The following is a 13,898-nucleotide window of genomic DNA, read 5'->3' on the forward strand; positions in this document are numbered from 1 at the left end:
GAGGACAGCTAGAAGTTTGTGCGGGTCTGCGGGGAACAGTTAAAGCTACGGTAATGCTTGGCTCCACGACGTAAAAGGAGCGCATGCACGTCATTCAAATGCACACAAAAAATTATTACAAACGCAACCGGAGCACACAGTGAACAGATCTGTGACCATTAATTTCTAGACATATTGGCTGTTTCAACGCAAGATAAGTCTTAAAAAAAAAAAGAGTCTAAAATTAGCAACGGTATTACCGTATACCCCGGAGAAATGTGGAGATGTGGAGACAAAATTTGAATACCGACCAACCAGGGTTATTATAGTTTTGGAATTTTCATTACAGTTAATTTTTATTTTCTTTTGAGTTTTGTTATTAAAATGTTGTTAGTTTTAATTAGTTTTCAGGGTGGTTCTGTTAGTTTTTTTTTTGTTAGTTTTAGTGTTTTAAAAAAAAAAGCAGTATTCGACCCCTTATCGTAAAATGAAAACATCACTTCAGTGTGACACACTTTCAAATGCCTTTATTTCGGATAATATTGAAATAGATATACTTAAAATCACATTTAAAATCATCCCCAAAGGCTCATGTAGTAAATTAATTACCAAAGACTAAAACTAAGGACATTTTCGCGATAATTATAGTTAGTTTTAGTTAGTATTGTAAAAATAAAATGTAGTTTCAGTTTTTTGAATTTTAGTTTTCGTTTTTTCGTTTTTGTTAACTAAAAGAACCTTGCGCCCAACCCTAGTGTCTGACAAATTCAGCCTGCAAAGGACCCAGCCTGTTAATTTAGACACAACAAGTGTCTGACTGTAATGAGGATTCAGGAGGGTTCTCACTATGTAAAACAAAGGGTACAACAACATTGCAAGTGATAGACATAACAACTATGACAACACGGGGAAACACAAATAACTAACATTAGCGATAAAACATGTAATTGGCTAAGACTATTTACAATTACCATTGCATGGTGGAAAGTCAACGGTCAAAGTTAATTTCATTTGCAACCTACTTTGTTGTTGTTGTCAAATTATTGTAAACTTGTCTAATCTCGAGAGTGCTGTTTTCTATTGAATTTCCATGCATGTATTTCACTTTTTCTGATTCTGTTCATGCTGACTCTTCGTGTCCTTTCACACATTTCTTGCATTGTAAAGAAATATTCATGTTTCCCATTCATTACCTGCAGCTTGCCAAACTGCATGAGCCACTGGAGGATAGACTGTACTTGTCTTTGCATCCTTGTGCTAAAAGAAACATTTTGTATCACTACACTTGACATACGCACTGTACCCACAAGAGACTTTTTAAAACTAACATAAAAGTTCTTCACTGTGTGAAACACTTAGGCCTTGAAGCCTGACAAACTGTTGTAAAAGGGAAGCCTTCACCAGCAGAGAAACACACGCTATACTGGTTCAAATGTCCTGAGGATGGGCTGAAAGAATAAAAACATTGTCAGCCAGGAGCTTCGCTTTGATTTGTTTGTACCCACTTCAAACAATACAGCATCGAGATAAATCCACCGGGACAAAAGAGCATTTCTGACGGTTCTTCTCACCGGATCCTTGAAAGCTGTGTTGTGATGGGAGTCACAAATTGGAAGCCATTTACCAACGTTGAGCTGCCATAATACTCCCGCCTCAGGATACCACGTCACAGCTTCCGACTTCAAAAACTTTTCTCTTGTTTTTCTTACGTTTGTTTGACGACACATGGTCAACATCATTGAATTCTGTAATACATAAACCACAAGCTCAGAGTAAAAAGTAAAGAATCAAAGCATGTGAAAGTGATTAAATCTGTTTATTTTAGAAAGCAGTACTAATATTTTCAGGGGGGAAATTTCCAAAACCATAATGTGACAAAAGAAAGCACACACACTTTGTGGAGTCAGATTACAAATAAAACCAAATGCAAGCTAACAATACAGAACCAACCATTTAAGATGTTTCACAACACAAACTAGGATCTTGGCAGCATAATAACATCATGGATGGGATTGAGATAATTTATTGTTCTACACAGTTAATACAACGATTGGGAGCTTGTGGTATAATTTGTAAGCACCAGTGAACACTATATTTTGGTAGTTTGGTGAGTGTTATTTTATTAATTAAAAAAAAAACTTACAGAATGAATCAAACAAAGAGAATACATGAAACATGTACTATTTCATGGACAACAACACAACTAGCACAGCTGGGCAATTTCCAAAATTTGCTGGGCCGTTATTCATCAGCGCCCTGGGCACCCTTAAAGCAACACTAAGCAACTTTCAGATTATGTTCATTATGGTGGCGCCATATGGACAAAAGCGGTAATGTTATGCCTGAAGGAAGGCCATATTTCCTATGAGGACAAGCACATTGCGTCGTTTTTGAGCTAACGCCATTTAAATTGACTTCCGATTTTGTAACGAATGGGGAAAGGGACGTATGCCATAAAGCAGTCAGCACATATGTAGTTTTTTTTGTGTGGCAGTGTTCATTTCATCCTCCTCAAAGTGCCAGTAAAGATGATACAGACCCCCTCGGGCCATGGCAAAGGTACCATTCAGCTAGTTGAAATGTTTCTTAGTGCTATACTTTAAGTCATCATCAGTCAGGGATTTTCCTTTTTCAAACCTATCCAAACAGCAATCGTCAATCCATCATTTTATTTTAACCATGCTTCCATTATCACTTTGTCACTACTATTTTAGAACCAAATGTGACAGAGGTGGGCATTCCGTCAGTCCGTTATTCGTTTAACGTCAACAAAACGGGCGTCCATCAGTAACGGACTTGAGAGGTCATTCTGTACTTAAACGGTTAATGAGGACTACACTGATAGGCAAAAACCCACTTCCGTCAGTGCTTAGTCCATCATTTGTTATAAGAGTTAGCAAAATGGGCAGCATTCAGTGACACACAGATGGGTAGAGTAGCCAAAAATTGTACTCAAGTAAGAGTAGCATTACTTCAAAATAACAAAAAAATCACTCAAGAACAAGTAAAACAAAAATTTGCTGAAAAGAATACTGAAGTATTGAGTAACTGCTTGAACATTAATTTTTTATTTATTTTTTATAAAACAATGTCATCAGACAGACAAAAACATTAAATTATGTGCAAATGCTGGCATCTTCAAATCATAAAATAAAAAAAAATTACTTTTTGAGCTCGAACAACAGTGCAAGTAGGCACGTTAGCCCAAGCATACATAATCCATTCAAAAATTGAGGCGTAACTCGCTCGGCACTGCCTCCCAATCACGACTATAGGTGGGAGTTTCTTAACTTAAAAGCACCAGTTGACTCTTTTGGGTTCTCATTATGCCTGCCAGTCTTCAACCAGGGACGCATTTCCTGTATATAAGTAATGTGTCTGCGGAAATGCTCCCACACAATCAGTCAAGCGGAGCGCTTACGAGAAAATACAGTAAATCTAATGTATGAATGGGGCACCAGGTAACGTAGTGTAGCCCAATATAGCAGAGTAAGCGTTTCTTCGTCACACATCTACTCAGGTAAAAGTAAAAAGTATTGTGTGGTAAAACTACTCTTAGAAGTACATTTTTTTCCAAAAAGTTACTCAAGTAAATGTAACGGAGTAAATGTAACTTGTTTCTACCGACCTGTGGTTACACGTATAATGAACACGTTGGCGTGAGTGCATAAAAATACAGCATTGGGAGCCACAAACAAAGAAAGAGTAATTGATGTCTCACAATTTATTATTATTATTTTTTAAATAATTAACAGTTTTGAACCATGAGTAACCATAAACTATGGTCTAAAAGCACTTCAATATCATTTCAAATTAATCTTACAAGTTCACCCAAAGGCTAAATGCCTAATTGATTATTATTATTATTATTATTTAACATGCCCCGGACCCTGGTGTATGTCACCACTTTGCAATCACTTTAAAAATATCAATTGTAAAACAATAACCAGACCTGTCATTTGGTAACTTGAGCCTTTTAATAGCCACTCAGTAGAGCAAAAACATTCTAGCAATCCATAATACATTTTTACTCCTTCGTGATATACAGAGATTTTAGAACAATGGAGATTGATCATTTTAACATACTACATTGACACCAATTACTACTTTCCCTTCAGCACCAATTTAGGCCACAGTCCATCGTTCCATCGTCTTCAATGGGTTTAAGCCAGTTTAAGCCAGGAAAAGACTCTGCTAACAGGTGAAGTTGGTCTATATCTAAATTGTCTCCCCAGCTCAATATATTGCAAAGTTCTTTGGTCTGATTTTTTAATTCCTCTGGATGTGTCGCGATTGTTTTTTTGTGCATGGCAGGTCTCTGTTTTCTCCTGGCAGCTTAGGCAGGCGGGTGTGGCTGGCAACCGATAGGACACACCTGGGCTCAATTTGTTCATCAGCCTTCTCGATAAGGAGCCTGGTCTGCACCCAGGATGGTGCCAGAGAAATCCATCTCATGTGTTAGTGCTACACAATATACAATACTCACAAAAAGTTAGGGATATTTGGCTTTCGGGTGAAATTTCAGGATGATCCTAAAATGCGTTCACACCTTTGCAGGTGAACTTAATGTGACCTTCTCTATGGTTTTGAACGCACATGTCCAACTGTTAAATGTTTCAGTACTTTATGCACAAGTTGCTGTTCTCTAACGAGGGTTTAACAGCAAAATTCACAAACGACAAGACTCCAGCTCATCGAGTTGGCATCATCAGGGAACAGCTGTTGGAGACTGGTGTACCTCAAATAGAATGGCCTGCACTTTCTCCAGACCAGAATCCTATTGAAAACCTGTGGGATCAGCTGAGTCGCCGTGTAGAGGCTGGAAACTCTGCACCCCAGAAGCTCAATGACCTGAAGGCTGCCTTTCAAGAAGAGTGGGATGCCATGCCTCAGCAGACAATGAGTGTGAACAGCACGAGTAATATAATTGATGCTCAAGGGCACATGACGAGTTATTGAGACGCTGACATTTTTTGTTGTGATGTACTCACCATTGGTAACTTTTTGTTTGTTTGAAATGTTTAAGACAAGGAAATCACCAGCGCATCCTTCTACTTAAATGTCCTACTTTCATGATATAACACTGTAGCGTGAACTTTTGACATTTTCCATAAATTTCACCTGAAAGCCAAATATCCCTAACTTTTGTGAGTAGTGTATCTTCCAGCGTTACTAGTTTTGCAGTATGCTTGACGTTACTTCAAAGTTTTTGTAACCTGTTTGCCCTGGATCTTTGTTTAATTTGTGAAGATTCTCCAGCCAGCTCGCCCTCTCCCTGCCTGAGTATTTTAGTTTTTTGTCTGACCTTAGCAAATAAACTTTATTACTCATTTTTTACCTCTTGTCACCGTCTCTGCATTACGGCGTCCAACCCAGACAAACCATAAAAGGATGAAGATTTGGAAAGTTGGTAAGCACATCAAAATTACTAGTGTGGCAGAATGGAGCTACGCTCCCTACCACAAGGGGGCAGAGTGCCTGTAATTAGGCAGGTGCCTATGAATAGGTAAGCACAGCACCGCCCTGTCACTTTCTTCCTCCTTTGACAGAGCTGACAGACAGGAACACGTGCGCTGATGTGGCGTTATTTTTGTAAAATTTGATTTAGTAAATTTACTCCAGTACCGCTCGGTTACAACAGCGTGGTGGTGTATCTTGGAGCGTGACTGTTCACTGGTGTCCGCGTGGGTGCCTGGCGCTTCCTGCAGGTAAGGCTGTCCGCTTTGTGCAAGGGCTGGGCAGTGGAATAAGCTCTAATTGCTTCCCCCTCCTTTCGTTTGCTAAGACCTTTTTTTTTTTATTCTAATTAATTTAACTTGTGTTCTAGTGTGGCACTATTCTGAGCCATACTGCTGTCTTGGGTTTATTTTATCATCTTGCCCTGTGGATGTTTTAACTGCGTGCTTTTATTTGTGAACTCTGTTTTGTACTCCTGGGACTTTTAGTCCTTATTAGGACTAGAAGTGATAAAAACAAAACTAATAGTTATATAAAATATATTTGCTGTAACCAGTTAAGGTTTTACCCTCCCTACTGCCCAAAGCCAGCTGGGATAGGCTCCAGTGCTCCCCGCGACCCTTGTGAGGATAAGTGGTTAAGAAAATGGATGGATGGATATTTGCTGTGTAACATATTTTATGTTACAAAATATGAGGGGAAATTGTTTTTTGTTCTGCAATTTGGAGCCCCCTCTACTAGATGGCACACTAGCCTAGTTCGCCTATGCAGAAGCAGCCGCAATGATATAACTGTTGGAATTTATTTCTAAATCAACATAAACTCAAGTTAGTAATCTGACTCCAATTTGTGACCTTACCCAACTGCCACTCATCCAACAATATGCGCGCTCGTTCTGCAATAGAAAGGTATCAGGAAGCCGGCATTTTCACACACGAGTGGATTTATTCCTAACACACAGATCTAATACAAGCACCTGGGTCTCGGGTCCCTCTCAATACAGCTCTGTACGCCTCTGTTGCCAACAGCAGACGTACTTTACTTCCGAGTTGCCCAGCAATGAGTTATACTACACAATATGCAAATGGCACAGCATCAAAGGCATCCTAGCATTATTCTATTGGCTATGTGTATACTGCCGTTAACGTTAGCTTGCTCTCATTGGTCTTTCTTCCCCTGCAGAATCGTTTGCTTGCTCCTCCTGATTGTAGTTTCCTCACAGTATTTTCCACCAGCTGCCTCCGTGTTATCACCTCTGGATCCTCTCCGCGACTGGCACCGTTTGTTCTGAAACATTCCATTCTTACACTCCCACATACCCAGGATGCAATGAACTACTTCAAGCTCAAACTCTTATATTCCTTCATTCCCTCTCATGACCTCAGACGACTGAGGTCATCACTCGAATACCTTGTTTTATTGTTAAACACGAGCTAAAAATCAATAGCCATCAGCTAAAAATCAGTAAACAATTAAAAATTAGTAGAAAATTAAAAATCAGTAAAAAATTTCATTCTAGTAGAAAATCAGTAGAAAATTTCATTCCCTCCTCATGGCCTCAGGTCCCTGAAGCCACCTTCACATACTCACATCCCGGACTCCCGGAGGGCCACAGCTGTATCCGCCTCCTGGGGGTCCTTCTGAGGGATCATCATGTACTGGCCACCCGGAGGGAGTGGCCCCAACGTGCGTTCAATTGTCTTAACAGTCAATGATCTGATACATGGAATACAGTAACATCCGCATAACACCATAATAGCGGCAAACACAGCAATAGAAATCAGTACTGATGCAATCAAGCTTTTGTATTTGCCAAAGACGTTTAATCAGTCAGAGTACCAACTGGTGTCCACACCTGAGTGCTCCTTCATTTTGTTACTTAGCGTGCGCAGACCTCCAATGCCTTAGTAAGGCGACCGTCAGGAGACGTATTGTTGGGAATCAGAGTACAGCACTGATCCCCAAAAATACCACACACTCCTCCTCTTTCAGCTAACACCATATCTAAACCCATTCTATTTTGGAATGCCATAAGAGACGTGGCTGCTAATTGCTCATGCACTGCCTGGAGTGCCGAGGTGGTGAAGTTCGCCAATTGTTGGACATTGTAGTGGACATAATTAATCCGGTCCACATTTTTGTTCACTGTAATGAACAGGAAAATACTCTCCCATCCTGCCGCCACTTGATCCACCAATTTGTATTCATCAGGGACCCCTCTCGGAACTCCAATTGCATCTATGTACGTGGGGTCTCCTGCATTCAACCATTCTTGCATGTCCCTTTTCTTCCTCACAAGGAAGGGGAGTCTTCCCCACCGTCCAACACCTTCCCAATTTATTCTGGCCATGTCTAATGCTGTCACACTAATTGGCATGATCAGCGTTACTAGGGCGCACTTACCTGAGGCATTGGTGGGAAGCCTATCGTTCAACACTTTCGCTCCACACCACAGCCAAACATCAGCACGAGCGAGAGGGATTCCTGCTGGCAAAGACACATTTTCCTTACACCATGACTCCTGGATATTTCCAATCCCAGGGATTAACTTTAGGCAGGTGAAATTTTGGTGTGCAACATGGGTGTCAAAAATGGGCTTTTGCTTTTCCATATTTGTCAGTGGAAAGGCCGAGTCCAATTGGCTGCACTCTCCTTGGAGAATCTTGTTATACAGGAAACCAAAGAGACAGGTTTTGGATACAGCAGTTGCTGCCATGATTTTCAGAACTGGTCTTGCACCTAAACATACCAAACAATTCTCGTTAGTATTGTTAGCGGCTTGCTCAGCCATCAGGAGCCAATTATTAGTGACCATAGAAATACCTGTGTGACTCATAAACCAGTCATCCACTGTTGTCATTGTTTTGGCCGTGGTACCCGTTTGACGGGTATAATTATTTAACACTGGTGCTTCCCCTTTTGTCATAGTCCCATCTTCACAAATGATAATTGGAAAATATGGATCTTTTCCAGACGAATATGCTCACAACTTAAACCCCCAACACGATGTGTTTAGCACTAACACTTCTTGGTGTGGTGGCGCAATTGACTTATTACCCATTGCAATTGTCAATTTCAATATCTCCCCTTCTTTTCTTAGGAGAATCTTCTTATGAAAATACTTAGCAATATTATTCTTTGACGGTGTCCAATAATCACCCGCCTGTGTGGTAACCAGGGAATCCCATCCCCACATTGTCACGTGTCCTGTTATATACCACCAATAACCCGGGAACATGTCTCCAGTTACGAATGACATGTCTGCCACCACTGATGTATACCACGCTTCCCGAAACCCTCTCAGTGCCTTTATTGGTATATTTACTTGGGTAGTTGTATTAGGGGCCACTGTTACTCTCACCGAATTATTGTATGCCCAGCCTATTATCCAAGGCTGGTAGCCCTTTTTCTCCCACTCATTTTCTGACTTTACCTCTCTTCTCCTTCTAGGTTCCTGTGGGCGTACCAAGGGCCAGGCCTGGTACCGTGGTTGATAATTGTCCAATTTATCTAACAAATCAAGCCATTGTTGAGTCCAGTTGAAAATTGTCACCCAAGCGTTCACCTGTGTCGGTTGTTTACACTTCAGATTTAGCAGTAGTTGTTGTGTCTGTGTCAGCGTCTTACCACCATCTTGCTCTGCTTCATACCATACCGTTCCATTACAGGAATGATACACCATCACTCGTTCTCCTTTTGCTCCATCACTTCTGTCATCCCGCACCATATGTTCAAACACAAAGCACAAGCCAGTAAGCAAAATAGTCAATAAAGTTAATAAACATTTGCATCGTCGTCGTCTTTGTTCAGACACTTTCGAGTCCGACTTTGATCCAATTCTCGCCATCGTCACATTCCCTCTCTTGACCTGCCCGTCCGGGCGGTCAACCTTTAAGCTCACCATTGGCAGGCACAAAGTCTGGGGCCGGGCGCAACTGTGAGTAATGGTACCACTTTTGTCCTTTAGTTTCCAATTGGGCGGCGTGTGAAGTTCTAGCCAAAACCCTAAATGGTCCTTTCCAGCGAGGTTCAGTCCACTTCCGGGAAAGCACCCGGAGGTAGACGTACGGAGTGATGTCCGACTCCGGTGATGCTGATGACGAATCTGCAACCGCCTTGTCTGCGACCTGCGCAGACACACTGGATACAAGTGAATGAAGGTACTTCCAGTATGCAGCGTGTGATAAATCAGGTGTCGGTACGTCAGCTGGCGGGACCAAGGTGGAGGCAGGCCCTGGCATTAGGCGACCAGTTAACAGTTCGAACGGCGCAAAACCTGTTATTTTGTGAACAGTTTGGCGGACGACCAACAGGGCTAGGGGCAAAGCCTGCAACCACGTCATTTTTGTTTGAGCCATGATCTTAGCCAATTTTTCTTTCAAATTCCTGTTAACCCTTTCAACTTTGCCTTGGCTCTGGGGGTGGTACACACACCCAAAGCGATGCTTCAGCCCCAACAGCGCCTCCACTTTAGCCATTGCTTTGTTGTTAAAATGCGTCCCATTATCCGATCTGATCAAAGCAGGAAAACCATGTGTCGGTATATAATGATTCACCAAAGCTTTAATGACTGACGTGGTGTCTTCCCTTGCACACGGATACGCCTCCGGCCAGCGTGAATAAGAATCCACAATGACCAGAAGGAACCGCTTCCCGTTGACCCTGTCAATCATGTCCGTGAAGTCAATTACAATTTCTGCTCCAGGCCAGGCCACAGGGGAGAATGCTCCTGGCTTGGGTTTCAATGTCGGTCGTGCATTAAATGTTTGACATAATTCACAAGTCGCCACAAACTGCCAGACCACCTCCTGCAACCTTGGATGCCACCACTGACGAAGTTTTGGAAGCATTGCCTGAGGCCCCACATGTGCCACTGTATGGGCCTCAGTCAACACCGAGGTCATGAGTTGTCCTTCAGGGAGGACCAGCTGGCCTCTGGGTCCCACCCAAAGACCATCCGATCGCCTAACCGCCTTTGATGCGATCCACATAGATTTTTGTTCCGGCGACGACTTTCCTTGTGCGTCCATAATGTCCTCCAGTGTAACCTCGGGTGCCACTGGAAGATCCGGGGGTTCCCCATCCCAGACCACAGCCGTGGTTGCTAACATCATCTCGCCCTTAGGGGTGTACCCAGCCACTTCTTTCGCGAGAGCATCCGGTCTCTCATTACCCTTTGCCATCATGGTGTTGGCCTTTGAGTGTCCCGGGACCTTTACAATTGCCAATTCGTGGGGACCCTTAATTGCTTCATACAATCGCTCCATCAAAGTTCTATGAGCAATTTCTTTGCCTTTCGCTGTTAGCCAGCCATTGTGCAGCCACCCCTTTAGGTCAATCAGGGCAGCTGACGCTGCATATGCCGAATCAGTATATACAGTTAATTGCTGTCCTGGACACTGTTCCAAGGCCAACACCAGAGCCAACACCTCAGCCGCCTGGGCGGAGGGTTTTATTGTCACCTTCTGAGCTGTCACCGGGAGGAAGGAAGAACCTTTCCACTCCACCACTGCCGCTGCGCGTGGAGTGTCCCATCCTTGGCATGCCAACAACACCCATCCGTGAACATAACCCGTCCACCTTCCAATGGTTCCGCATACAAGTCCTCACGGACCTTTTGATCTTTCTGTACTTTCAGAGCACACTCATGTGCCCCTTCCAGGAGGTGATTAGCCATGTTCACACCATCATGCACATACGTAACGTTTGGTGCCGTCAATGTCTTCATCATCCGTGTTTGTCTTAGGGGTGTCAACGTAAATGCCGCCGATGCGAAAAAAGCTGACACCGCATGGTCTGTTAACACCTGGACGGGATACCCCATGACCACATGTGCCGTTTTCTGTAGGACCTTTGCCAGGCCCGCTGCGTACCTAACGCAGTCTGCTTGTTTCTGTTCAATTCCGTCTAATGGCACACTACAATACAATAAAACTGCCCTGTTTGTCCCATGTCTTTGGTACAATGCCGCATTCACTGTCTTCTCACTAATGGCCACATCTAAATGAAACACCTTAGTGTAATCTGGGGTAGCCAAAGCTGCTGCTGATGCCAATTCCTGAATTAGTTGCACAAACAATGCATCATCCTCAGGGGTCCACTGCAACGTGGCCTTCAAATTTCGGACCCCTTGTTGTTTGACCAGGGCCCGCAAGCCTGCTGTTTTATCCGCAAAACATGGGATGTAGGCTCGGCTGTAGCCACACAATCCCAAGAAAGACAGCAGGTCTTGCACTGTCTCTGGACGTGGGTGTCGCAAGATGGAGCTGCGGTGATCCGGGGACATAGCCAAACCGGCTGGTGTGATGACACGCCCCAGAAAAACCACAGACTTACGACAGCACTGTAACTTTTTCCTTGACACTTTGAAGCCCATGTCAGCAAGCTTCAACAGCACTGCTCGTGTGGCTTCCACACACTGGTTGGATGTTTCGGCTGCAATGAGGAGATCGTCCACATACTGCAGGAGCACTGAGCCTTGGGGTAGTTCACATGAAAATAACAAGTCCTTCAATACCTGATTAAAGAGTCCCGGCGAATTCTTGAAGCCCCGTGGGAGTCGTTTGTACTGCAATTTCACCCCTTTGTAAGAAAATGCAAACACGTGTCGTATTGACTCAGCCAGTGGTAAACAGAAATATGCATTCGCCAAATCAATTACCGTATACCACTGTTTCTGAGGATCCAGGGAGGACAGGATGCGATGGGGGTCAGGAACTGGCAAAACTGGAGTTATAGTTATGTCATTTACTGGCCGCAAATCGTGGGCCATCCTCCATGTCACCCCATCAGCCTTCTGGACCGGCTTCAGAGGTGTGTTCCAAGAGGACGCCGACGTTTCCAACAACCCCGCATCCCACAATCCTGCCACTGTGTTCTCCATATCTTTGTCTGCTTCCTTCGGCCATTGATATTGAGGACGGCGAACCGGACTAGAGCAATCAACTTCCAATTGGATCGGCTGAACCGTATGATAAAAACCAACATCAAATGGACCCTGTGACCACAAGGTCTGTGGCATTTGATCCAACATCGCCTGTGCAGACTCATGGTCCGTCTGTTCCCGCCCATGCTGGCGGTCCAGGAAGACCAATTCAAGGTCTGACTCATCTACTATTTTTGCCATTATCCTGTAACTTTTGGTTGCGGCCGAATGCCACACATCTGGAATCTCAGTCATCATCCAGTCATGTTGTTGTGTTAATCGTTTCACCATGGGCCCCCATTGGCGGGGCTCATGGCCTGGCGACACAGCCAGCGACACATGAGGCAAACCTTCCTCACTCATTCGATACCATTGCTCTTGCTCCGGCGACAACTGTACATATGCTGCCACCCCCTCGGGGCCCACAAAAATGCATGGTGATTGTAATGTCCAATCATCTCCCTCAATTTCTTCAAACGCATCTCTATATATGTCATCTGATTCTCTATCATAATATAGAGTGCAATGCAATGGATCCACTGGGGGGTGGTACGGTGCCAATGCCTGGATCCACGGTTTCCACAAGAGGTACGTGGAGTAGACACCTCCCCCAAATGGAGTCTCAGGATTCAATCTCGCCCAGTAGATTTGTGCCGTTTCCGGTACTGTGGGGAGTGGTGCCATCAACCACTGACCCCGAGGTGTCACAGGCTGGGAGCATTCCAGAACCTGTCCGTCAGGAAATGTCACTGTAAGTCCCTTCTCGCCGCACAATATCTGGGCTCTCAATGCTGACAACATGTCTCTGCCCATCAAATTGATGGGTGTGTCCAATGCATGAACATATGAATGATATAGTTTCTGTCCGGTGTTTGTGATTTCCGTTTTCAATGGCCGAGTAAAGGGCAGAGTCTGAGGACGTCCCGAGAAGCCGACCAACGTTGTAACTCGTTTCGACAACGCTGTACTTGGCAGTGGCATGTTGATCGATGAATGTGTTGCTCCAGTGTCCACCAACATCTGGACCGGAGTGTCCGCCACTGTCAACCGAAGCATTGGCTCTGCCTGGCCAGTGCTTCCCGAGCTTCCCAGGCCCCCCTATTCGTCCGGGCCGTACCACGGGTCGGCTTGGTAATACTGCCCCTGTGGATTCGGCTGTGGCCACGGGCGGGGCTGCTGCGGTCCCCTTTGGTGTGGTGGCCCTGCTTGCTGGTTCTGCTGCTCCGCCCCTGGTGGTGATGGGTTGCCATGACAATCTCGTGCCCAGTGATCAGGGGACCCGCAGTTGAAGCAAGTCCCTGGAGCGAACCCATTCCGCCCCCGTCCTGGGGGGGCGCCACGACCACGCCCTCTGTATCCACCACGGAACCCTTGGCCTCGGCCCCGTCCAGCCCCCACTGGAGTCTGATACATCTGTTTTTGTTTAACCTTTTCTTGTTTTGCATCACCATGCAACTTCGCCAACTGTAGTTTAACCAAACTAGTCGCCAGAGCGTCAGTTTCCTTTTGATCTTTATTTGCTTTTTCCATGTAGATG

This window comes from Vanacampus margaritifer, chromosome 10 (genome assembly GCF_051991255.1).
Source record: "Vanacampus margaritifer isolate UIUO_Vmar chromosome 10, RoL_Vmar_1.0, whole genome shotgun sequence".
Lineage (NCBI taxonomy): Eukaryota > Metazoa > Chordata > Actinopteri > Syngnathiformes > Syngnathidae > Vanacampus > Vanacampus margaritifer.